Here is a 26,605-nt window from a genome sequence, read left to right as displayed (position 1 = left end):
GGGCACCCACAAAACTGCCTCCAAGAGAGAAGCAGTTCAGCTTTGCCCTCAGCCAGTGAGCAAGGCACCCTTTTCTAGGGAGTAGGGCTCGGATGTGGAGGCAGAGTTGTGCGGGCACCCACAATCCTGAGGGTGAGACGGTCCCTTGGAGCAGAGCCCTTATGGCTGGTAGTCTTATCCTCCTCTGTGAACTTGTCCAATATGAAGTTGTCCATCACTGCCTCCTGAGGGAACAAGTTCCCTGGTTGAGCTCTGTGCTGTGTGAAGAAGGGTTTTCTTTTATTAACCTGAGTGCCCACACATCCCTGTTTCATCTCACTCTGCACTGCCATACCACTGAAGAGAGAGAGAATTTTTCCATAGCCTCCCGCCAAGCACAGGTTAAGAAGCCCCCAAGCAGTCTTGCAATTCCTAATAGTAAAGCTAATGGATTCATTTATTCTGGCAACCTCTCTCTCTCTTTCTCTCTACTGGAACATTATGAATCACTCCTTGGGATTGCTGAATGGCACAAAGTCTCTCTCCTCACCCCACCCCCCGCCACCCTCTCTTAATATATGGCTCCACAATCAGCCAGTTTTCATTGCCAACGAGACCCTGCTTTTATGGGATTATTTCTCATTTATTCAAAATATTTGCTGCGGATTCAGTGACACAGTCCCATCGATCTGATAGTTGACATGGTTACATAAGGATGTGTTTTGCAGGAGTGGGAGGGGAACTGTAATGCAAGGAGACCAAAAAGAAAAGGGAAAAAAAAACTCTCTGTTGTCAGCCACAGTAATTTATTCTGCTGTATACAGAGCTCACATTCTCCACTGTAGTGCAGATCTGCCTTTGGAAAAAAAACAAAATAAAAAACAAATCAGCTGCAGAGCTTCAGCCCAGACCGGGGCTATTTTGGTGTGCCAGCTGTGGCATCTCCTGCACACAGATAGACTATGGCAATTGTTATCCATGCTCCAGTAACATCTAGGATGGGTTTTGACTGGGATTTGTGGTAATATGTCTTGCTGATATTCAGAGTGCTCTGTTGGGTTCTGGTTTGAAGAGCCGACTTAAAACCCTACATGGCTTATAACTGAGATATCTGATAGCACTCATCCTTTTGTGAAGTCCCTCCTAACTGAGATAAGGTGGATAAAACCCAGAGAGCTTCCCACTACTGGTGTCTCATGGGTAGAATTCACTCCTGAGCAAGGCTCCCCTGATATTGTTACCCTTTTAAAATAAGAATGTAAGAAGAGGCAGCGGGTGTCACGGTCCGGTTCACGGGTGATCGAAGTCCCGGCTGGGGACATCGGGACCAGGGGCAAGATGGCGGGGTGGGAGCAGGAATGGGAGTCCAGAAGTCAGGAGTCAGGAAGCCAAGAGTCTGAGGGTCAGAGAGCAGCGAGTCAAGAAGCCAAGGGTCCGAGGGTCAGGAAGCAAGGAGTCATGAAGTCAAGGATCCAAGGATCAAGAAGCAAGGAGTCAGGGGTCCGAGGATCAAGAAGCAAGGAGCCAAATGCAGCAAGGCAGGAAGCATGTTGCTGTGGCAAAGAGCCAAAGGGAAATGCTCACCTTATATCCCTTCCCAGCTTTTGCCACCAGGTGCTGTGAGTTACCAATTGGCCTCACCTGTGCGGCCGTGCCTTGCCTCTCCAGAACAAACTTAGGAAGACCCCAATCCTGCAAAGTCCTATTGGTCACAGGGCCTGGCTCCTGCATGCACTCCTGACAGTGGGATCAAGCCAATGGCCCATCTAGTCCAGCCTCCTGTTCTCACAGCGGCCAATCAGATGCCTGTGGGAGCCCAACAAGCAGGACTTGAGGCCAACAGCACCCTCCCCCTCCTGTCCTTTCCAGCTACTGCTATTCAGAATCATTGCTGCCTCCAACCATGGAAGTGGTGCATAGCCATTATGGCTAGCAGCCATTGATAGCCCTCTCCTCCATGAATTTGTCTAGTTCTCTTGTTCTCTTTTCAAGCCATCCACAAGGGTGGTCCTCCTTGCCTCGTGGGCGTGAGTTGCACTCAAGTAGGAGATGGGAGGCTGCTCCAATAGGCAGCATGAAGCCTCCCTTCACAGCTTGGTTGCTGGGGTCAGGGAAGGTGGAGGCCGCCTGGAAGCATCTTAGAGCCCCTGCACCACCATCATATGGGGACTTCCAAGCAGCTCCTGAAGCCAGCCAGAGCCAACTGCTCCGAGCTGCTGAGACTGCCGCTGCTGCGTTTCCTGGGGACATTAGATGAAATCCGGGGACATTCCGGGGATGGAATTTGTCCGGGGACTTTTTCGCAAATCTGGGGACTGTCCCCAGGAAACGGGGACGTCTGGTAACCCTAATGTAGGAGGAGTGACTTCCCATTGGGGCATTTGATTGGTCGCTATGAGATGTTGGGTTAGATCTAGACCTTTGGCCTAATCCAGCACAGCTCTTCTTGTGCTCTTAATGTGGGAACTACAAAACAGCTTAGTATGCCTAAAAATGCAAGCCAACCTGGAGTCTAGTATTAATCCTGCATCCACATAAGTCTCAGGCTGGAAAAGGAGAGACAAGCTTTGCAATTGTTTTCAGATCTGCCAATGCTTTGGTGTTGCTTTGTCTGCTTGGCAGCCAAATCCATTTCAAATCCAGGTTTTAGTAAAAGCAAAGCCAGTGCGGTGTTGTGGTTAGAGTTTCTGACTTTGACCTGGGAGACCAGGGTTCAAATCCCCACTTAGCCATGAAGCTCACAGGGTCACCTTGGGCCAGTCACTGCCTCTCAGCCTTGGTTGTTGTGGGGATTAAATGATGAGCAGAACCGTGTTTGCTATCTTGAGTCCCTTGGAGGAAAAGGTAGTGTTTTAATGTAATGTAAATACTGCCTTTCTGTAATGTTTTATCCATGTACGTTGGCAACCTCGGAACACAAAGGCAATGCAATATTGAAAAGCTGTGGTGAATTATGCATGTTATAGAAAACTAAGCAATGGTTCGACTGAGCAGTCTTTGGAAACCAGGTACCGTATTTTTTGCTCTATAAGACTCACTTTTTCCCTCCTAAAAAGTAAGGGGAAATGTGTGTGTGTCCTATGGAGCGAATGCAGGCTGCACAGCTATCCCAGAAGCCAGTAACAGCAAGAGGGATTGCTGCTTTCACTGCGCAGCGATCCCTCTTGCTGTTCTGGCTTCTGAGATTCAGAATATTTTTTTTCTTGTTTTTCTCCTCCAAAAACTAGGTGCGTCTTGTGGTCTGGTACGTCTTACAGAGTGAAAAATACAGTAATTCTAACATCTGGTAAGAAATTTGGGTGAGGATTTCAGAGGTATCCTGGCGTTTAGAAATCTCCATAGCTGGAATAATGTGCTCTCTAGCTTCAGTGCATTCTCCAGAGGGCCACATTGTCTTATGGGCCACCTTCCAGGGGCCACTTTCCAGTTGTGAGAAGAACCAGATGCAAAAGTGAATGAGACAATGGATGTAAGAAGGCTCACTTTTGTAAGAAGGCTACATTTTAGGTGTGCAGTAGAGGACAATACACACAAACACATTCATCTCTCCATGCTCCAGCCAGCCATTGCCATAATTTGAGGACACGTTCCAGGCAGATAAAAGCATTTGAGCAGAACTTGGGAGACAGATGATAGAGATAGATAGATAGATAGATAGATAGATAGATAGATAGATAGATAGACAGATAGATAGACAGATAGATAGACAGATAGATGATAGAATCCCCGTGGCTAATTAGAGAGATTGGGAAGGGGGCATATTCAGCCTCTAGGCCTGATAATTCCCCAACCTTGGTTTACAGCAACAGCTCTGCTGTTATTCAAAAGACATCAGTCTGGCTCATTTTATTTTTAATTTTATTTTTGCTTTTGTTTTGAACAAAGACCCAAGTCTGGAGGAAAATCCTTTCTGGGCTAACCACATTATAATTGAAGCTCTGTGGTTCAGGTTTCCCTGCCTCTTTAATGGGTTCTTAAGCATTTTGTGTTTTACTCAAGTAGGTTTCAGGCATAAATTATGAATTTCCTGGTGAACCATTAACTGCTCTGCATCTTTTACCAGTCAACATGTTGGCTATTTAAAGAGAATTTCTAATATCACCTATTCTGTAAAACAAGACAACAAAAAAAAAAAAAGGAGGTTCTCTGGTAAACATTAGACTGGTTGGTGGTGTAAATATTACAGATTTTAGTTATCCACTCTCTCATGGGTGGTGTTCTCATCTCCCCCCCCCCCCCAATATTGACAAATAATAATTCCGGCAGCAGTTCAGAAACGCTGCATTGATTCCCTGTCCTCTATTAGTACAGTTTAGTTAACATATCTGAATAGGAAAATAGTAGAATTTGTGTGATTTTGAGAGAAAATACTTCACCCAAAAGCATTTTAAGATATGCATTCAAGAGCAAATTTTGGGCCTTTTAAAAAGTGGATTAATGAAGAAGCTGGGCAAAATGGAATGATGATTCTATTTGCACATCCGAAAGTGGCATGTGCTACAAATAGAGTGATCTGTCCATTCCTGTTTCAATCCAACATATTACATACAAAGAGTAGGGAAGGGCGTCATTCCACCAGCACCCCTCCGTACTGGGTTATTAGACTACCAACCCCAAGGCAAAATTCCTTCCAGACCCTAAACCTCACTCTCTGCAGGAGCATGAACTCTCTGCCACTTTAGCGTTGCTGCTCCCGTGCTTGAAAGGAAAAGCTCGCAGGTTTCCTGTGCCCCTCAAGTGATGGGGGATAAGGCAGTTGTCAGGGTAACCACAGGTATTTATTTCAAGACGAGCTGCGCAGACAGAAGGGTGAAATTCTGAGTCACGGCACTTGCCTGGAGAGGTAAGATGCAGCTTGAAAGAGCCAGTCGCTTGTTATGTGCCAAAGAGGCTCCCTATATGGCATGAAATGGTAAGCTGTGAAAAAGGGGGAAAGAGGGAGCTCTGTCATTTCTACCCAATGGGCTTTTAAAAAACCTCTGCTGTGCAATCAGTGTCACTCTTATTTCAACACACAGGGGAGTCTGGCCTTGGATGCTTCCAAGCAGTGTTAGAAACTGAGATATGAAAGCTAGGAGCTAAATGGCACCTTAAACCTAGGTTATGAGCGCAACAATGGAATGTCTAGGCACGCTTTTCTTATAGGAAGAATACAAAGCTGAAAATGAATGAATTGCGGCTAAAATATTATGTTCATTTTTCACAGGGTCTAGTCCTTCCCCTGCCCATCCCCCTAATATTCTTCAGAAGGTCTCTTCTCCAGTCTTCAGAGAGTAGCTGAAGGTTGGGAGGTCCTCCTTTCCTCCTACTCTGCAGTTTTAATCTGAAATCTTAGGCGCGGCACTGCGCCCAGAGCTCAGAAACTGCTCGTGCTAATGAAATTCCCTGTAGCAAAATGCGCCTAGAACAATGGGAGTTTTGAACGCTGCTTCCAAGCCCTGAAGGGGTTGGTTACTCTGGTGGGATGGTGGGGCAGAGGAAGTATTGGCCCCATGGCATGCTGGACTGGTCAAGAAGGAGTTAAATTAGCATAACACATTCCTTCTGACAGCATGGAGAGTTCCAATACCATAACTTTTTGCAATTATTGCATCATAGAACTGTAAGACTTGAGAATTCCATTAGCGCTCACCACATTGTACTGCTGGTTCACGTCTAGTAAAGCCTGTAGATTCTTTACATGTGTGTTGCTGCCTGCCCTGTGTTTGATTGTTCCTACTTACCTGCATACCTTTAGATATCACTCATTTTGTTAATTCTGGCCCATTTCAGCATTCTGTCAAGATCATCTTCAATCCTGCTTCTGTCCTCTCTAAGAGTTTAGCTACCACACCTGGAATGGTGCTATAAATAGGTTAAGCAACACTATGGTGGAACCAATGGATTCAAAATACAAGGAGATTCTGACTAAACATCAGGAAGAATTTTTTTTTTTGTTAAATGTTTTATTGAACATTTTCAACATAAAGGTAAAGGTAAAGGTACCCCTGCCCGTACGGGCCAGTCTTGACAGACTCTGGGGTTGTGCGCCCATCTCACTTAAGAGGCCAGGGGCCAGCGCTGTCCGGAGACACTTCCGGGTCACGTGGCCAGCGTGACATCGCTGCTCTGGCGAGCCAGAGCTGCACACGGAAACGCCGTTTACCTTCCCGCTGGTAAGCGGTCCCTATTTATCTACTTGCACCTGGAGGTGCTTTCGAACTGCTAGGTTGGCAGGCGCTGGGACCGAGCAGCGGGAGCGCACCCCGCCGCAGGGATTCGAACCGCCGACCTACCCAAAAAAGAAAAAGATGCAGAAAAGCCAAAATAAGAGGAAAAACAAAAAAATAAAGAGGCAACAGAGGGAAGAAGAAATAGATATAAAAACCCTCTATCACAATTGTATCATATCTTTTATCCATATACAGAAAAGTAGATCTTCTCAGCTCTCAGCTGGGAACTTCTGTTTCTTCCCCCTACCTCCCACTCTGGGGGAACTTTTCTGGAAGAGCTTTTGGATGGGAAGAGCTGTTTGACAGTGGAATGGACTTGGAAGGTTATGGACTCTCCTTTGTTAGGGGCTTTTATACAGAGGACGAGGATGGGTGGCCCTCTTTCGGGGATTCTTCAGCTGTGATTCCTGCATTGCAAGGAGCTGCTGACCCTTGGAGTCCCTTCCATCTATGATTCTATGAACCCAGAGGTATCTCATGCCACAGTTCCCTAAGTTCATTGGAAGCCATTGATTAGCACTCTTTGGATAGGTCACACCTGACTGGCGCCATCTAGCTAGTATTTTACCAGCATGGCAACAAAAATATAATAGAGAATCTTGTTGAAATTGGGAGACTTTCCCAGCCCCCCCCCCCCGGGATGCCAGCACAGAAAAAGCTTGCATCCAATTATTTTCTACTCATAGTAGACCCATTAACAGTTATCAATATGACTAATTCAGGTCTGTTAAGGTTGGTGCTCTACTCTTCGTAGAACTTCATAGGATGCAGTTCAAAGCATACGCTCTGCTTTTGAGGTATGGGCCTTAGACTGAGTCAGACTATTGGTTCATCTGGCTCAGTCTTGTCTACATGGACTGGTAGTGACTCACCTGGGTTCCCGGCTCCCATGTCTCTCCCAGCCCTTCCTGGAGGTGTCTGGGATTGAACGTGGGGCGTTCTGCATGCAAATATTACCAGGCTAGGCCCATTTCTCAAAGAGTCCGTCTCTCCTCCAGTTAGACCCCATGAAAACCTGGAGGGATAATTAGCTACCTGTGAGGAGCACTGGATGATAGGGGGTGAGGGGAGAGCAGAGGTTGTTGCAAAGACACAACACCTTGTGGGTGCTTTAAGAACCCTTAATTATTTAATTGCTTCTGTTTCTTGTAAGGCTTCTGCAACTCTCTTGCGGCATGCTGGCGTCTCCCATGAGAATGACTGCAATAGAGAGAGAGAGAGGGAGAACACTCTGACAGACTTTGAACATGATGACTTGGATATCTTTTGGACACGCTCTAGTTCCAACATCCATTTATCTGTCCCGGTGATTGCATGGAATTTTATGAGCTGTGTTATTTGCGAGGTCTGATAAGGTTAGCACAGCAGCCCTTCGGAGGTCTTCATTTCCTTCCAGGCTGCAAAACTGTATTCCTTACAGTGTTTCTCAACCTGTGGGTCCCCCAGATGTTGGGCTACAACTCCCATCATCCCTGAACTCTGGCCTTGCTAGCTAGGGGTGATGGGAGTTGTAGTTCAACAACATCTGGGGACCCACAGGTTGAGGAAGGAAGGAAGGAAGGAAGGAAGGAGGGAGGGAGGGAGGGAAGGAAGGAAGGAAGGAAGGAAGGAAGGAAGGAAGGGGAATCCTAGCAGATCCACAGATCCACAACAGGCTGGACTTAAAACACAATTAATTTTAGACACAATTAATTTGCTGATGAGGGCCAATCATCCAACATCTGTCAAATGAAGGTGCAAAGATGTTGGCAATGGTGTGCACATATAATTTTTGATGTCTGAGCAGAGGCTGGGCATCACTCTGTTGGGGACACTCTAGCTCAGCATTTCCTGCATTAAGCAGTCATGGAACAAGATGACCTTCAAGGCGCGTGCGCACACACACACACCCCATCTCTATGTTTCTGCCATTTTCTTCTAATCGGCAGCAACTTTAGGTGCTGAAATGTGAAATGAAATACAAAAACTTTTAAAAGGGGGAGGAATTGGAAAGTTCGTAGTTTTGGGGCGGGGTGGGGGGCATACACATCATAACTATTATGCAAGAGTCAGTACTGAGTGGTTTGTATATTATTTCCCTTTTCTTTCTGTGTGTGTCATGATCCCATTGCCTAGTACCATTGTTACTCCAAGGAAGCCTTAGGCAACTCACAAATCACCCTGGTCAGGGACGAGACCATTTTATTAGGGATGGGTGAATGTGTTGATTTTGGGGTCACTTTTTCCACTCAGGTTCAGTTCTCCACAGTCCTACATGAGTTTGATGTATCTAATTTAAAACCTCTTACTCAAGGGCATAGCTTGCTATGAAGCAAGATGGATGTGTTGTCTAACTCTGCACTCCCTATAGAGGTTTACATTTCTCTAAAAATAGCATTTTATCTCATGGCATGAAAAAACCCATACATGGTTCTTAACTGGGGACATGACAGGGAATGCACTGAGGACAAAGAGGAACCCTAAAGCAGAGGATGTGCTTTCAACAGATGGGAAAGTCTCTCTGACATCCTTAGCAATGATGAAGTAAATCTGGTGCTTGGAGGACCTAAAAGCCATAAGACAGGAAAGTTAACATCTGGCACACAGGACGATGCTGATCTTACAGATCAATTATCACTAATGAGAAAAGCATTCGTAAATGACTCAAATGCTGCTCCTGCCCTATAAACCACTCTTTAAGGGATCTTTACACAGAAGTGAGAGATGGCACCAAAATGGCTAATGAGGCCCTAGATCCCAGCCTAAAACAGCAACCTCGGGTTGATGGAGTAAAATGGCAGTTTGTGACTTAAGAATCCATATGGATGAGCAGGAAAATTAGGCACGGAGGGCGATCATTCACTTTAGAGGGGTCCTTCCCTTAGCAGGAAACCTGGTGAGATTTTAATATGACAGAATAGATAATGATCAGTCCCCCCTCTGATATAGAGCGTGTTTTAAGAGTCTTGGGTCCCAGGACACAAAGTGGCAGGAATAACACATTTCTCATAACTGAGTTCTCCGCCTCAGTAAAAGAAAACATATACATTGCCCTTTGCAACCTCCAGACCATCAGCTATAACAACACTTCTGTCAGGACTTATGTCCAGAAATGTTAGGTAAGGATATGGTTTTATGTCTAGTGGTAGTGGTCAGATTGGAGCTAGCACGACAGAAGGCCCTCAGAGCTGAATCTCGGTGTCTGAGCTGAACGATAAGGGTGGAGATGCTCCTTCAGGTATACTGGGCTGAGGCCATTTAGAGCTTTAAAGGTCAGCACCAACACTTTGAAATGTGCTCGGAATTGTAATAGTAGCCAGTGTAGATCCTTTAGGATGGGTGTTATATGGTCCCAGCAGTCGCTCTCAGTCACCAGTCTAACTGCCACTTTCTGGATTAGTTGTAGTAACCAAAGGTAGCCCCATACAGAGCACATTGCAGTATTCCAAGCAGGAGATAACCAGAGCATGCACGACTCTGGTGAGACAGTCTGCGGGCAGGTAGGGTCTCAGCCTGCGTACCAGATGGAGCTGGTAGACAGCTGCCCTGGACACAGAATTAACCTCTGTCTCCATGGACAGCTGTGAGTCCCAAATGACCCCCAGGCTGTGCACCTGTTGTATTCAAAGTGTTTGTGCTGACCTTTAAAGCCCTAAACGGCCTCAGTCCTGTATACCTGAAGGAGTGTCTCCACCCCCATCATTCAGCCCGGACACTGAGGTCCAGCGCCAAGGTCCTTCTGGCAGTTCCCTCACTGTGAGAAGTGAAGTTACAGGGAACCAGGCAGAGGGCCTTCTCAGTAGTGGCACCCGCTCTGTGGAACACCCTCCCAGCAGGTGTCAAGGCAATAAACAACTATTTTACTTTTAAAAGACAACTGAAGGCAGCCCTGTTTAGGGAAGTTTTTAATATCTGATGCTGTATTGTTTTTAATATTCAGTTGGAAGCCGCCCAGGGTGGCTGGGGAAATGCAGCCAGATGGGGCAGAATATAAATAAATTATTATTATTATTATTATTATTATTATTATTATTATTCAGTTACCTCATTCAGGACCAGGGAATCCCCCACACCTGCCTGCCCCCTGTCCCCCCAAAACAGTCAGGATTCTACCTCAATCCGTTAACCGCCATCCACCCTCCAGCAATTATGTGCTTACATATTGTAAACTGTATGTGATCCTTGCATAGGAAGGGCAGTACAGTGGTACCTCAGTTTACAAACTTAATCTGCTCCGGAAGTCCGTTCTTAAACTGAAACCATTCTTACACTGAGGGGCACATTCCCTAATGAGGCCTTCCACTGCCGGTGCCCTGTTCGGCTTCTGTTCTTAGACTGAGGTAGAGTTCACAAACCGGGACACTACTTCTGGTTTTGCAGAGTTTGTAAACCAAATAGTTTGTAAATAGGGCTGTGCTTAAACTGAGGTAACACTGTATAGAAATTTAATAAAAGTGTGTGTGTGTGTGTGTGTGTGTGTGTGTGTGTGTGTGTGTGTGACGCGGGTGGTGCTATGGGTTAAACCACAGAGCCTAGGACTTGCCGAGCAGAAGGTCGGCAGTTCAATTCCCCACGATGGGGTGAGCTCCCATTGCTTGGTCCCTGCTCCTGCCAACCTAGCAGTTTGAAAGCACGTCAAAGTACAAGTACAGTGGTGCCCCACAAGACGAACGCCTCGCAAGATGGAAAACCCGCTAGACGAAAGGGTTTTCTGTTTTGGAGGCGCTTCACAAAACGAATTTCCCTATGGGGTTGCTTCGCAAGACGAAAATGTCTTGCGAGTTCCCGCGGGTTTTTTTCCGCTTTTTTTGCCCTTTTCCTAAGCCACTAAGCCGCTTATCAGCTGATCCGCTGATAAGCCGCTTAAGAGCTGATCGCTAAAAGCCGCTAGACCGCTAATAGCGCTAATCCGCTAAGCTGTCAATGGGCTTGCTTCGCAAGACGAAGAAACCGCTAGACGAAGAGAATCGCGGAACGGATTCTTTTCGTCTTGCGAGGCACCACTGTAGATAAATAGGTACCGCTCCGGCGGGAAGGTAAACGGCGTTTCTGTGCGCTGCTCTGGTTCACCAGAAGTGGCTTAGTCATGCTGGCCACATGACCCAGAAGCTGTACGCCGGCTCCCTCAGCCAGTAAAGCGAGATGAGCACCACAACCCTAGAGTCGGCCACGACTGGACCTAATGGTAGGGGTCCCTTTACCATATATGTGTGTGTGTGCGTGTGTGTATTCTAGTGACCAAATGTCCTCATGAAGAACCTAGCTAATACACCCTCCATCCTAGGCTGGCTGTTCCATTAGTAAGCACATCTGACTTTTATGTAGTCAGGAGACCATCTTGGACTACTGCAATGCACTCTACGTGGGGCTACCTTTGAAGGTGACTCGGAAACTACAACTAATCCAGAATGCGGCAGCTAGACTGGTGACTGGGAGCGGCCGCCGAGACCATATAACACCGGTCTTGAAAGACCTACATTGGCTCCCGGTACGTTTCCGAGCACAATTCAAAGTGTTGGTGCTGACCTTTAAAGCCCTAAATGGCCTCGGTCCAGTATACCTGAAGGAGCGTCTCCACCCCCATCGTTCTGCCCGGACGCTGAGGTCCAGCGCCGAGGGCCTTCTGGTGGTTCCCTCGTTGCGAGGAGCAAAGCTACAGGGAACCAGGCAGAGGGCCTTCTCGGTAGTGGTGCCCGCCCTGTGGAATGCCCTTCCAGCAGATGTCAAAGCGATAAACAACTACCTGACATTCAGAAGACATCTTAAGGCAGCCCTGTTCAGGGAAGTTTTTAATGTGTGATATTTTACTGTATTTTTGGTTTCTATGGAAGCCGCCCAGAGTGGCTGGGGAGGCCCAGCCAGATGGGTGGGGTATAAATAATAAATTATTATTATTATTATTATTATTATTATTATTATTATCTGGGAACTGCATAAAAGCTTTTCCAAGCCCTGCAGTGCAGAGAGCAGCATTGTTGCACCATAAATAAAATAGTCAATTATATACTAAATCAGTTACTTTACCTTTCGTCCCTGAGGACACACAAGCAAAATGTCCCCCCCCAAAAAAAACATGTCCTTAACTATCCACCAAATGTAGAGAAGCTTGCTCTCCCCTGTTGTTTATCTGACAGTACAAGCCAAGCATGTCTACACAGATGTAATCCCTGTGGAATTCAATAGGGATTACTCCCAGAACACTCTCCCCTGCCACACACACACACCCCAAGCTTGCCTGGGCGCCTGTCAATCACTTGTCAATCGCCATAACAATGATATCAATTCATCCATTTTTGCCCCAAAGCCACCAATAATCACACAAACCCTGAACACTGAGGCTGTAATCCTATGCATATTTACCTGGGAGTAAGCCTCTCTGAAAGCAGCACCTTTGATTTTTTTTCTTTCTTTTAAAGTGTGCTTTATATAACAACTAACATTTAATTGCTAACTGAGTCCACCAGTTAAATGGCCTTAATCAGCTAAAATAATAATAATAATGAATCAGCTACCAGCACAAAAGTAGCACATTTTTTTATGAATGGGAAAAAAAACATAATTTGTTTTGCTTTAAATCATGCAGCTGTTACCTTCCGAGCCTTTGGATTTTTTACACATGAGAGGAAAAGTGAATAATACCATACACACAAATGCCCTGAAGCTTTGAATGGTGAATTATGAAGTCATTAACATTTGCAAAATAAACATAATAGGCTTGTACAAGCCTTATGACACATTGCACAGGGATGGGAGAGGAACTCAGAATTATTTGAGCAACATTAAAAGAGCTGGATAGAAAAACTGCAACCATACTAGGAAGCAATGGCCATGCTGTAGCCTCCAGAAACAGGTTCTGACTTTTTCTCATTTTGTGTGCTGTGTCCATTCGAAGCTTTCCAGCTCTCTTGCAAAACAAAGAAACACAAAACACAGATCAGCAGCCTGGGCTTTGCATCCAACTAAGTTTACTTGGAGTAGACCCATTACAATTAATGGACCCAAGTTAGTCATGTCCATTAATTTCAATGTGTCTACTCTGAGTCAGACTAAGGTTGAATGAAACCCATGGAGACTTTCTTATGTCCTCCTCAGAGTAGACCTATTGAAGTTAATGGACATTACTAAAGTAGGTCAATGAGTCTAGGGCCGGATTTAGGTTTGATGAGGCCCTAAGCTACTGAAGGTAATGGGGCCCTTTATATGTCCAGCTGTCCTTTGTCAACAACAAATTATCGCTATTTTTGGTGTTGAATATATGCTATATGGTAATTTATGGACCTAATAGGTATCTAAAGCCATTCGCACATGTTGCCATGCACCCAGTCCATGCAGAATATAGGCACCCTCTATATATGGAAATGAGCAAACCAGTGATATTTTAGGAAGCAGGCTAGCAGGCAGGGCCCATTACTTACATCATAGGAGCCTACACAATACAAAACACTGTTGCTGTATGCAGGTTTTATTTTATTTGTTTTTTATCTTATATTTCGGAAATGTACATCCAGTGGGTTTTTTCCTTTACATTTTTTGGGGGCCCCTAAGAGAGTGGAGCCCTAAGTTATAGCTTGTTTAGCTTATATGTAAATCTGGCACTGAATGAGTCTACTTCTGAAGCGAGATGAGCACCGCACCCCATAGTCGCCTTTGACTGGACTTAACTGCTCAGGGGTCCTTTACTTTTACATACTTGCGAATAGCCCTACTATTGCAGACCATCATTGGTGTGAATTGCTCTGTCATCACCGGAGAAGCTGAATGGAGAGGGGCAGTCTCTGATTGACATCTGACATAAACCTGCCAAGTATGACCCCTAGTCTAGTGTCAGACTAGAACCTGGGAGACCAGGGTTCAAACTTAGTCATGAAGCTCGCTGGGTCAGTTATTGCCTCTCAGCCTAGCCTACCCCACTGGATTGTTGTGAGGATTAAATGAGGAGGTGTACCATGTGTGTAAGGGACGTGGGTGGCGCTGTGGGTTAAACCACAGAGCCTAGGACTTGCCGATCAAAAGGTTGGCAGTTCGAATCCCCGCGACGGGGTGAACTCCAATTGCTCGGTCCCTGCTCCTGCCAACCTAGCAGTTTGAAAGCACATCAAAGTGCAAGTAGATAAACAGGTACCGCTCCAGTGGGAAGGTAAATAGCATTTCCGTGCGCTGCTTTGATTTGCTAGAAGCGGCTTAATCATGCTGGCCACATGACCCGGAAGCTGTACACCGGCTCCCTCGGCCAATAAAGTGAGATGAGCGCCGCAACCCCAGAGTCATCTGTGACTGGATATAACGGTCAGGGGTCCCTTTACCTTTACCTTACCATGTGTGCCCCCAGGAGCTCCTTGGAGAAAATGATGGGACAGAAATGCAAGGGGGGCGGGAGTGGAAAACAAGTTGTCTTTAAACACACTTTACTTCTCTGTTACTCATTGATGCTCATACTAGGGAGGATGAAATCTGTTTCATCTTCTGCCTACTCCCCCCCCCAATTTAAAATTTGGCTCATCACATTTCTGCATCAGCTCCCAGGATCTTCTAAAATATGCCTGCATGGCCTAGTATATGCATTGTTTGTACATTATGTTCACTAATACCCTTTTTTTTTGGGGGGGGGGTAAGCTCTTTCTCCTTATGTACACATTTTGGTAGATTATTTTAGCCAAACAACTGAATTGCAAAATTGGAAGGAGTGCCAATTTCTTTGTTTTGGGTTAAGGATCAGCAAATTATCTTCTTTTGCTTTTTGGTACTGTTTTTTAAAAAACCTTTTTAGCTGTTTCGACGGTATGTATGCAAAAGGTGATGTTATGATTGCACAGATTATGCCTGTTAGCATTAAAGTGAGGACAAAACTACTTTCTCTGCCATCCCAAGCTCAAAATGGCCCTCAGTTCTTTGCTGTGGGAGCATCACAAAGATGGACTTTCCCGTTGTTATTATTTTATTAATAAACAAAATAAACCAAAAATGGGCTTTCAGATTACAATGTGGCAATGATGGGCCTGCATCCCTGCATGATGTTGTTATTCTGTGAACTGCCCTGAGACTTTTGATGAAGGGTGGTATATAAATTTAATTAATTAATTAATTAATTAATTAATAATAAGTACGTAATTATAGGCGCTCTTGCTTAGCCGCTTGAAACCATACCTGCTGCTCTCTGTGGAGCTACGAATGGATGGATGGCAACTAAGCATCTGCTAATCAACAAAAAATGGAATTTTCTGTGCCCACAAAGCCAGACGAGCCAAATTTCCAATAATTGGCAGGCTACACAAAGTTGTGGAGCTCCATTTTCTTTTATGGTTTCCCAGGCAAAGCCAAGGCACAGTAATGCCCTCTAGTGTTGGTTTCAAATCTCTCTCTCTCTCTCTCTCTCTCTCTCTCTCTCACACACACACACACACACACACACACACAAACACACACTGTATTCTGACTAATAATAGCCAACTGACTGACTGAGCAAGAATGAGCTGTTGACTTTTGTGGTGGATTAGCTCAATATAAACATCAATTCAGTGTGTGGCAGTGATGAACAAGGCAAATTCCGTGTTTGGAATTCCTAGGAAAGGAGTTGGAAATAATCTTGTCAGAATAGCAATGTCCTTGTACAAATCTTTTGTGCTGTCAAATTTGGAATACAGTGTACAATCATTATCACCATACATAGGCTCTGATGGCTAGGGGCTGAGGCAGTTTCGGCCTGGAATTTGTATTTAGGAAAAGAAAGATAAACGGTGAGTTTACGAGTTTATCCCTTCCCACAGCATCCAATGGCTTCTTCCTTGATTGCAGCTTGGCTGTTCAGATTTCCAAGGAGATCCTCTGCAAAGGACTCCAGGGGCTTCTAAACTGCTTCCTATTGATTTCCCTACTAAGATAGTTTATCACTCCTTGTTACTTTTAAAAAGCAATGTAATCTGTGCTGTGAACTGAATAGGGTTTATCAGACAAATCCTATCCTAGCCAGTCTAAAGGTGGCATCACTATTCATGTTTGGTGACTTTTCCCCCCTTAAAAAATAAAATAAAAACCCTATATTGAAAGTGCCTCTTCCCATTTCCTAGAGAAGAGTTGACACCTTCAGCCAGCATCTCCCAAACTTGGGTCTCCAGCTGTTTTTGGACTACAATTCCCAACATCCCTGACCACTGCTCCTGCTAGGTGGGGATGACGGGAGTTGTAGTCCAAAAACAGCTGGAGAACCAAGTTTGGGAAAACCTGCCTTAAGTTAAAGCAGATCTGGACTAACTGCAGAAGAGTACCAGGTTGCCCCATGGGAAGACCCAAATGCTAGCAGCGTTAAGGGATCCAACATCACTGGATGACATGGTTGCTGTCAGGACCTTGCAATGTGGAGACAGGAACTCTGAGAATGAGGTCCAGGCTCATTTTCCAGGAGGAGAACAGATGCAAGGCACAGGTTTACCACCATCCTCTGATGAGTGCCCTGCATTGCCTGTCTCCCTTTGCCTCACAGAAGTCAACGGCTGCAAAAGAGGGCTCTTTAAGAAGCCAGTTGGCTTCTCTGTAGGGAGATGGAACCTACCACATTCCAGGTCTGGTCAGCCTGGCTTCAGCTAGCTCTAGCTCCCTACAGGGACAGTGTTTCCCTGTAGCTGCCTTAGGAGGAGAACTCTCTGAGCAGCAGGGCCTTCTTGGGGCTGTCCAAGGTACTGATCCTGTTTGCCTTACCTGTTCCCCCCACAGCAGGCTTCCTCAACTTCGGCCCTCCAGATGTTTTTGGCCTACAACTCCCATGATCCCTAGCTAGCAGGACCAGTGGTCAGGGATGGTGGGAATTGTAGTCTCAAAACATCTGGAGGGCCAAGGTTGAGGAAGCCTGCCCTGCAGCTTGACTCTGGTTCCCATCAGCACCTACTGAAGTTCTTTGCTCGGCAGGGTCCTTGCTCTTGAGTGGAGATGCTGAGGGAGGGAGGAATCCCAAACTGGCCAAATCCACAGAGGAGAGGGTTGTTCATAGAACTGTAGAGTTGGAAGGATCCAGAAAGGTCATCTAATCCAAGCCCCCCTGAAATGCAGGAATCTTTTGCCCAATGTGGACCTTGAACCTGAAATTAAGAGTCTCATGCTCCACCAACTGAGCCATGAAGAACTCTAGCCATTGTGGCTACTAGTCACAATGGCTATGTTCTGCCATCACAGCTGCAGGCAGCAATGCTTCTGAATACCAGTTGCTGGGAGCCAAAGGAGGGGAGAGTGATCTTGTGCCCGTATCCTGGTTTCCTGCAGGCATGTGGTTGGCCACTGTGATATGTGGGTGGCCACTGGACTAAATGGGCCATTGGTTTGATCCAGCATGTTCTCCTTATGTTCTAATGGAAGCCAAAATGAGCACAAGTCATGTTTTCACCACTGCTGTCTTCTCACATGTTAAGGCTGGTCCATAGTCTTTGATGAGCCAGGATTGATGGGACAAGCCAGAAGTCAAGGACAAAGTACAAACTAGGAAGCAGGATGGAGGAGCAAATCAGGAGCCAGGACCAAAGCATCTCACCTTTCACAGGTGTTTCCAGCTATCCCACAACATTCTGAGCTACTTAACTGCAACTTCCCAGTTGTGACTGGCTGCCCACTTCAAGAACTACCATTAGTCATTTTGGCCCGTTGCCCCTCTCTTGTCCATACCCAGAACACTTCACACCAATCAGATAGTATTCTCATAACAATAATAAAGGTAAAGGTAAAGGGACCCCTGACCATTAGGTCCAGTCGTGGCCAACTCTGGGGTTGCGGCGCTCATCTCACTTTATTGGCCGAGGGAGCTGGCGTACAGCTTCCAGGTCATGTGGCCAGCATGACTAAGCCACTTCTGGTGAACCGGAGCAGCGCACGGAAACGCCGTTTACCTTCCTGCCGGAGTGGTACCTATTTATCTACTTGCACTTTGAAGTGCTTTCGAACTGCTAGGTTGGCAGGAGCAGGGACCGAGCAACGGGAGCTCACCATGTTACGGGGATTCGAACTGCCAACCTTCTGATCGGCAAGTCCTAGGCTCTGTCGTTTAACCCACAGTGCCACCCATGTCCCATAACAATATTATGACAATAATAATATTATCATATTATTATCATATATTATTGTCATAACATTATGGGGTAATTCTGTTTTCCTAATATGTCTTCATCCAAAAGAATATGTGTCACCTTCTTAGTGTTGGGGAGGATCCTATCTCACTGCATTTTTGGAATCATCCTTCTAATTACACACACACACACACACACACACACACACACACCCCTGACCCATGTGAAAATTGGAACATTGTTCTGTGGATAGAGGCACATAATCAGAACCAGGGTCTGGACTGTACTTAGAAGGTAGGCTGTAGGACATGGGGGGCAGAGATATATTTCCCCCCCTGTACAATTCTCCAGGATTGAGGCTGCACATTATGAAATACAGTCACTTCTTGGAAGCATTTTAAATTGGGAATTTTTAATTTTCAGAAACAAGGAGCCCTCCAATCACCTCATAAGTACTTCCTACTTTTGCAAACTAACAGAAAGGCAAGAATCTTTTTTTTAAGAGAAACAACAGTATGTGTCTCAAAGGGATCTGTTACAATCTCACCCATTGAATGAAGTCCTGCCCACAAAATCCTCTTTACAATCTGACCATCTCAAAATCTGCCTATAAATGAGATGAAATTGAGCAAGGTTTGGAGGGGCATTGGGCACTGGGGACATGAAGCTGGCACAGGACAGAAATAATGTGATCCATCCATCATGACACCTTGTTAGTTTGTTTGACACCTTGTTAGTTTGACACCTTGTTAGTTTGTTTGCCTGTCTATTAATTACTGGAGGACAGGCTGATAGTAAAATATGCATAGAGTAGAGCCATCAGCAACAGCGCCACCTGCAGGTTTCAGGAGCTAGGGATGGAGGCGGAATCTGTTTTGAATGGATTCATAGACAGAATTTGGCTGTTCTGACCTAACGAGTATTCTTTTCTATGGACTGCCTCATCTATCAACAGCCTGCTTATGTCTCAGCTGTTTGTGCATTGTCAGGTTTTCTTTTCTTTTTGAATCAGGCTAATGATATGCAACATTATAGACACACAAAATGCATGTTCTGTGTATATCAAATGCTGTTGTACTCCAGATCCAATCAGTCTGAAACAGAATGGCTAATGGTCAAGGATGACGGCAGTTGCAGTTCAGAAACAGTCAGTGAGCCGCAGACACCCCTCCCCTGATTTAGAAGTCAATGCATCCTCTTGGGTTCAGCTCCACTGAAAACGAACTGGAATACAATTTGATGTAGGAACAGATGGGGAGCTTGACCCGACTGCTAACTGACTAGTCTCCTAATGAAAATAATGGATTTTTTAAAAAAGGGTTCTACACTCTTTGCAGTGGCTTGGAGGCGCATAGGATTTGGGCAACTAATTCTGTTTAATCCCTTCCAAGAAAGCCCCAAGGCTGTAATATGCAGATGAGGAAACATGGACAATGAAAATCAATGATTCTTCCTCATTGCTTATTTGCCTTGAGAAAGTTGACACAGCTGAGCACAAATGCACCATCCTAGGCTGACAACCTCATCCGAAGTCAGATTAATTCCACACCAGCAACAATACACATTTGAAAGCTGCAACATAGGAATCCATCTGGTGTGAATTCTAGTTCTGTGATGAAAACAAAAATATTATGAAAACCAGTCTATTATATATATGACGCCAACATCATGCACTCTGCTCCATTGGAGTGTATGTATCAGGAACAATTCCCTCTTGGATATCCTTTGCTAAAAGGTTGTTGCTTGAAATTTAATTCCCCAGGCACCCCCAGAATTCCCTAGAAAAGGGATGGCGGACTTGTGGCCCTCCAAACGTTCCTGGATCCTCAGCTCCCACTATACCTGATAATTGGTCTTGCTGGCTGGAGCTGTTGGGAATTGGGGTTCAGGAACATCTGGAGGGCTGCAGGTTCCTCACTCCTGTTCTAAAAGTTAAATCTCTTTGGTGGGTGGATGCATCTTGTCTCTGTCATGCATTTTCCTTCATATGCGCATGTGAACATTGAGGCACCATGCTAGCTCAAAGGGCAAAATGGCAGGCTGTGCAATGGGCATTTCACACCCTGAGGTATGTTTTGTGTTGAGACTTTGAGTAGGAGAGGCTTTTGGAGTAGGCAATTAGTGGGTTGGCAACAAGCCAAGTTAAACAGAGTACCTGAGAAAGTCTGCTTGGGGACAAGGAAGCCTAGCAACAGGTGGTGATTGGATAAGTTCTTCCTTATAAGCAGTATGACACAGCAGTTTTGTTATTGGAGTGTTGAGTTTTGGAAAAGACTTTGAATCTTGTCTGTGTGTATATAGTAACTTGTACAAAGCTGTGCTTTGCTGTATATAATAAAGCTAACAAAAAATCAAGTTACTAGTCAGCAAGTTCTGTTCCTGTTCGTCGTCCTGGAATTCACTGATTTGGCAGCTGGTAGCAAGAGTTATGGTTGAGATCCATCAACAGCTAGCATATTGTCAGGCAACCGTTTTGTGCTAAAGCCTAATGCTTTCACCCCAACAATTAACAACAACAAAAAATCAACTGGGTTTTAATTTGGTGGGGGATATGCAATGCTTTTTTTCAGGGGGTACTCAAGAGTATTGGTACCTCTTTTTTGTTGTTGTTAAAATGTATGGCACTTACTGTAACAACTTCATGGTGAGTACCAACACCTATTTTTCTAGATGCAAATTTCTCCAAAGAAACTTGTATTTAGAGGGTATGAAGGATTGGGAAGGTTGGTTATTCACATGAAACATAAAATTTCACAACACGGCTGCACAGTCTTCTGGCTCTGCTTGTCAAGGTGCACAAATAACAAGCAAATCCCCCAGAAGTTGCTATAAATAAAGCTCTTTGTACCAGTTCTCTAAAGTAATTGATGAAGCATATTTCCATCCCCATGAAATAACTAGGTGTGCTGCTAGCATCAAATATATGACAAGGGGTTTGCAAACAGTACCAGCATTAGATAATAAACATAGAGTGAAATTGGATCCCAAGTTATCTCCTGTGATGACATTAATCTCCACAACTGCTTGCTCCAAAAAGTCTTTTACTGCTGGATAGGTCAACCAGCGATGCCAACAAAATACCTCTTTCATTGCATTTCTGCCAACACAGAGAATTGCCATTGCCCTGAATGTGGGCCATTTGAACTGGTGTATAAAACCATTGGTGCATGGTCTTAACAGAGTTCTCTTGGATGTTAGCAGAAATGGAGGCAACAAGCTTCACGTACTGCATTTTACACTAGCAATCTGGCCCCGGGCCCCGGATCTTCCTCCAGATCCATTTCCCATACTGGTATCTGGACCAGATGCGTTATGGGCCTGATCCAGAAAGATATTCTTATGTCCATACGCCTCTGCATCTTTTCTTAGAAATAAGCCCCATTGAGTTAAATGAGACTTGCTCATAAGGAAGTGTTAAATCAGTGCTTTCTCCAAACAGTGGGCTGGGATCCATCAGCTGGCCTTGAACCACTTTCTGGTGGGCCTCGATGCCACAATCTGCCTAGTGTCTCCCCACTTCCCCGGCCCTGCCCTATAGCTGTTCCATAGCCTTTTGGTTGGACCAACACACCAGGAATTCCTCGCATACTGAGCAAAGGTCTCTGGGAGACAGAGAAACTTGGGATAGAGGAGGAGGAGGAGGTCTCCTTCATCTGAAAGGAAAGGCCCAGAGGAAGTGTTAAAGGAAATCAGAAGGTGACATAAACCGGTAAATTCATATCATCATCAAACAAACAACCTGGGGATGGGAAGGAAGGGAATAAGAGAGAGAAACTGTGAGAGGAATGAGTGAATGGGAAAAGACCCTGATTGAAAAAAAATGGCAGTTTGGGGAATAAGGTTCAAATTGTGCTTGAAAGGAGAATGAGAGTAGAAATTACAGGTCATGAGATAAAACAAACAATCTTTGATAGGTCTTTGGGGTGGATAAGAAGGGGACTGAAATATACTCAGAATTGAGGGTGGATTTCATGCTCTTTATTCAGCTCATAGTGGTGAGGAGGAATGGAAGTTCCCCCAGAATGTCTGCTTTATATACATTATTTACACAATGGGCCCCACATGATTGGCTAATTCTGGGATTCACCTGTAGGCCAATCAGGTTGCAGATTCACTTCCACCTGGAGCTGGATTGGGTGGCTCCTGTGGACCAATCAGACTGCTGCATTCTGGACCCCTATTGTTCTAGGACCAATCAGACTGCTGCCTTTTGGATCCTATTCAACTCAGTACTGTACATAACAGGGACAATCTAAAATAAAAAGCCTTCTCCACTTCGAGCCTGTGGGTCAGCAAATTATGCCTAAAATTGAAATGCTGGAGGTTGCAGTACCTCCAGAGCAGATATCTGCCCTTAGCTTGAGGAAAGCTGGGCTATGGAACCTCTTGCCACAAGGAAAACACTGGGGCAAAGAATTTAGCAATCTCCCGAGATGGATTTGCTATCAGTAGAAAAATATTATCATAGTGGCCAATTCATTCTGCCAGACTCTGCCACCATTTTCTGAGTGGTGCTCTCAATCATTTCCAGCTACCTCAAGTGGGTCCTGGAAGTGGGTCCTGTTTTAAGGGATTGCAGCCTTTGGGGGGGGGACAATTCCAAGTCCTCACCCGCAAAAGCTTTCTCATTCTTGGGGGGGGGGGGAGAGGAGACGCAACCGAGTGCCCTCCCCTTTCCTCCCACCTCTTGGCACTCTTGATTGTAGCCTCTGAGGCTGCTTTCCATTAACAGGGATAAAGAAGCCTGTAGACAGGCAGTGTACATAGTCAAGAGACTGCAGAAGAAGGTGGGTATCCTTGGCTTTAGCAAAAGCTGCCACATTTCCCAAAAGCTCATAGTCTCCCAGCGTGCTGCTTCTCATTCCACCCTACAACTGCCAGCAATGACGAAGACTTGCCACAAGGCCACGGAATATTGGCCCACAAAGGAAACAGCAGTATTGATGAGAAACAGAGTCAAGAATCCTCATCTTAAAATTCGTGTTTTGTTGCTGTCGATGAGCAGGTGATGGCAGAATAGCGACTCGGATTTGTGCAAGCTCAAAAACAGGTGCCGTTTGAAGAGGTGACAGTTATCTCCTTGCCCTGGGGAAAACTTCGTTCCTGCTGTGCCATTATGATCTCTCCAGATACTGCCCAGATGAGCCAACACTTTTCAGAAGACATTTCTGAAGGCCAGGAGAACAACAGTAGGTGGAACCTGATCCAGGTGGACAGGCAGAACTACCTGCTGATTGGCTGGAGTAAGAAGATAGGCAGGAGGATACTGACTGAGAGCAGACTATGGTTGGTGGGTCAGTGCCCCATTTGCTTTAGCAGACCGGCTTCTGCTGCATCCTAGGAAATTTCTTGGAAGACACAGGCTGTATGTACACAATATCTTTAAAGCACATTCAAAGCACTTTCCCTCAAATCATTCTGAGCAAATCATTGCCCCTCACAATGCCATAATTCCCAGCAACCCTTAATAAACTACTGGATCCAGAATTCTTTGAGGGAGAGAAGTTGCTTTGAATGTGCTTGAAATGTATAATGTGCCCCAAAATTATATGTATAGGTTTTCACACACACACACACAGCTTGAAGACATTATTCCTAGATAAAGGAAGAGGGGAGGTTATCTCTCCCACAAAATGGCTCTTCCCTTCCAGAACAGTTTTCCTCCATTTCCTCATCATTCACAAATAGTCTACAATTTGTCCCTATGGCAACCTATCACCTTAATTTCTAACTTTAGAAAATGCCCAGCCAGACCTGTCCAACTCTTCTTCTTTTCCTACCACTTTTAGCTTTCTCTCTCTCTCTCTCTCTCTCTCTCATTCTTCTTCTTTTAAGTGTCTCTCTCATTCTCTCTGTCTCAGTCACAGAACAACAGTGGTGGAAGGGATCCCCAGAGGTCATTTGGTCAAATCCCATCACAACATTGCCAAGGGTGTGTGTGTATCATCGAGAGTGAACTTGAAAGAAGCTAAAAGTTGGGTCAGCTTGTATACAGACATCACTTTACAGAATTTGCAAATAAGAAAGACAAAACAGAGAGGGTTTCTAATGCATCAGTTCCACTTGGGAAACGAGAACAGATCAGTTCTCCACAATCCAGGCAGAGAACTAGAATTTTGGAAGCAACATACATTTGTTTCAGGGGTGTGACAGAGCCAATGGTTACACGGGTTTCCCACATGATTGGCGAAATCCCAACGCATATGCGTGGACTCCCAGAGGATCTATCCTGATCTTTAAATGGTGCATTCCCTTGGAGGCAACATTCTGATGGCCACATGCCAATAGTGGTCCCTGAGCCACAGGCAAATGTAGTTACGGCTAGAGGCAACGAGTGTCAGAGAAAGAGATGTATTTCTGATTATTTCCTTTGTGCAGAAGGCCGTGTTCCAGATGCACATAATTCAGAGGTTTACACATCTCAGTCAAGGCAAGCAAGAGGTATAAACACAGTTCAGGAACACATTACTTCCTCTGACTACGGGTTGCTGGGAATCAGAAGTAGTTAAGAGTGTTGTTGGGCTCGTGTTCAGCTTGAGGGCTTCTTGCAGGCATCTAGTTGGCTACTGTGAGAACAGAATGCTGGATGAGATGGGCCTTTGGCCTGATGGAACTTCCAAGCTCCTATGTTCTCATTCCATCTAGGCAAAAACTGTCAGGAAGAACATGGAACAGGGCTGGTGAGATTGTGGCAGTGGACATGGCCAGGGTAGAGTCTCGAATGCCAGAAAGAGAAGCAGTGCAGGGGGGGGGGCATGTTCAGGCCCCAGGCCTATGTCCCCACCCTCACCCCTGTTTGAATAAATGCTCATAGGGAAGGGAGGGGGCTTGGATTATTTTCAGATATATACAAACAAACCACATACTGAAGAAATGCCACCAAACTTTCCAGAAGAAATAACTTACATAAGAGTGGACGCACTGTGAACTTGCTGCGTTTTGAGATTTCTACCACCCCTCCCATTGTGACTGGAGAGTGTTGGGTGAAACTTCAGCCCTGAATTGGAAGCTACTGCTCTCAGAGTCCAGCTCCCTTCCTTCTCTTCTCTCCATCCTGGTGGTCTCCTTAATTTCAAGATGCAATTAATAATTGCATCACTTTGGGGACAGACAGTCTGGCTTTAGAAAGGCTTTTTCAAAAGTTCTGGATTGGTCCATACTGCTGCAGGTCGATTTGGGTCCACACAACACATTCTGTAATGGTCTGTTGCTGCATTGACCTTAATCTGGTACAAACAGGCACAAATTGGCCCGGTTTGTTTCATGATTCAGACAAGTAAGTTGCACAGCCCTCGTTTCGGCACCAAAAAAGGATCTCTTCTCCAACTGTATTCTCCTTGTTATAATAGCAACCATGATTAGTGGTGTTGATGCAAAGGGATTAGATTTGCAGCAGCCAACAATAACACAGGCCAGGAAGCCCCTGGTGCAAGCTACATCCACAGATGGTCCCTGCAAGAGGAGAATTTTGATTGCATGAAGCTAGTTGATTCCAACCCACATTCAGGCTTCATGCTGACCCCTTTGGGTTATGCGGATCAATGCGCTTTTAGTCTGAGCATCTTAATAAACTCAGATTTCTGATCAATTTTGTGCCAAAACTCAGCATGTGGAGAAATCAATGCATGTCTTGAGGGGATCAAAATCCATCTCGAACCACCCCAGCTGTCCCATTACCTGAGGGTGTTCTTGAAAGCTGCCTTTTAGGGCATCTCTGTGATATCTGAGGCTGCAGGAGAGTTTCAGATCTTGGATTTTGAAATTCATGCACCCCTGTGTAAGGTTGATGTATACAACCTGATGGTAAAGCTGGATTGTACTGAAGGCTCCTTTCTGTGGCACAGGAACAGTTTCAAAGCAAGCTTAAGACTTCAATCCTTTACTCACGCACCTGTGAGGAAGCTCCACTGAACTCAATAAACCTTACTTTTGAGTCGGTAAATAGACAGATAGATGATTGCATTGCAAATCACATTATTTCCATGTGAAAGGTATACCTTGGTGTCTTTTGTCCAGGCTGCAATGTGGAACATGCTTAAGAGAGAGTGGGTCTATTCTGAGGGACTAAAGTTGGATTCAACCCAATAAACTCACATTGAACCTGGAGAGACAGACTTCTGGGCAAACTGTCAATTGCACTGTCGATGCCTGATGGTTTGCAGGGCAACATGCCAGAGGTAGGTGGGAGGAAATCCCTTCCCTATAGAGCCAGGGAGGCTAACCTGTGGCCCCTCCAGATTCTGCTGAACTCCAGCTCCCATGATCCCTGGGGCTGATGGGAGCTGTAGTCCATAGCATCCGCATTCCTGCTGCAGAGCTCAACAACAAAGGGGAGGGAGGATAGAGAAGGGAATGCAAGAGCAGCAGGGGTTGTGCACAGAAAAGACTTAC

This window comes from Podarcis cretensis, assembly GCF_951804945.1.
Source record: "Podarcis cretensis genome assembly, chromosome: 8".
Lineage (NCBI taxonomy): Eukaryota > Metazoa > Chordata > Lepidosauria > Squamata > Lacertidae > Podarcis > Podarcis cretensis.
The sequence above is the reverse complement of the archived record's forward strand: the minus strand, read 5'-3'. Positions refer to the sequence as shown.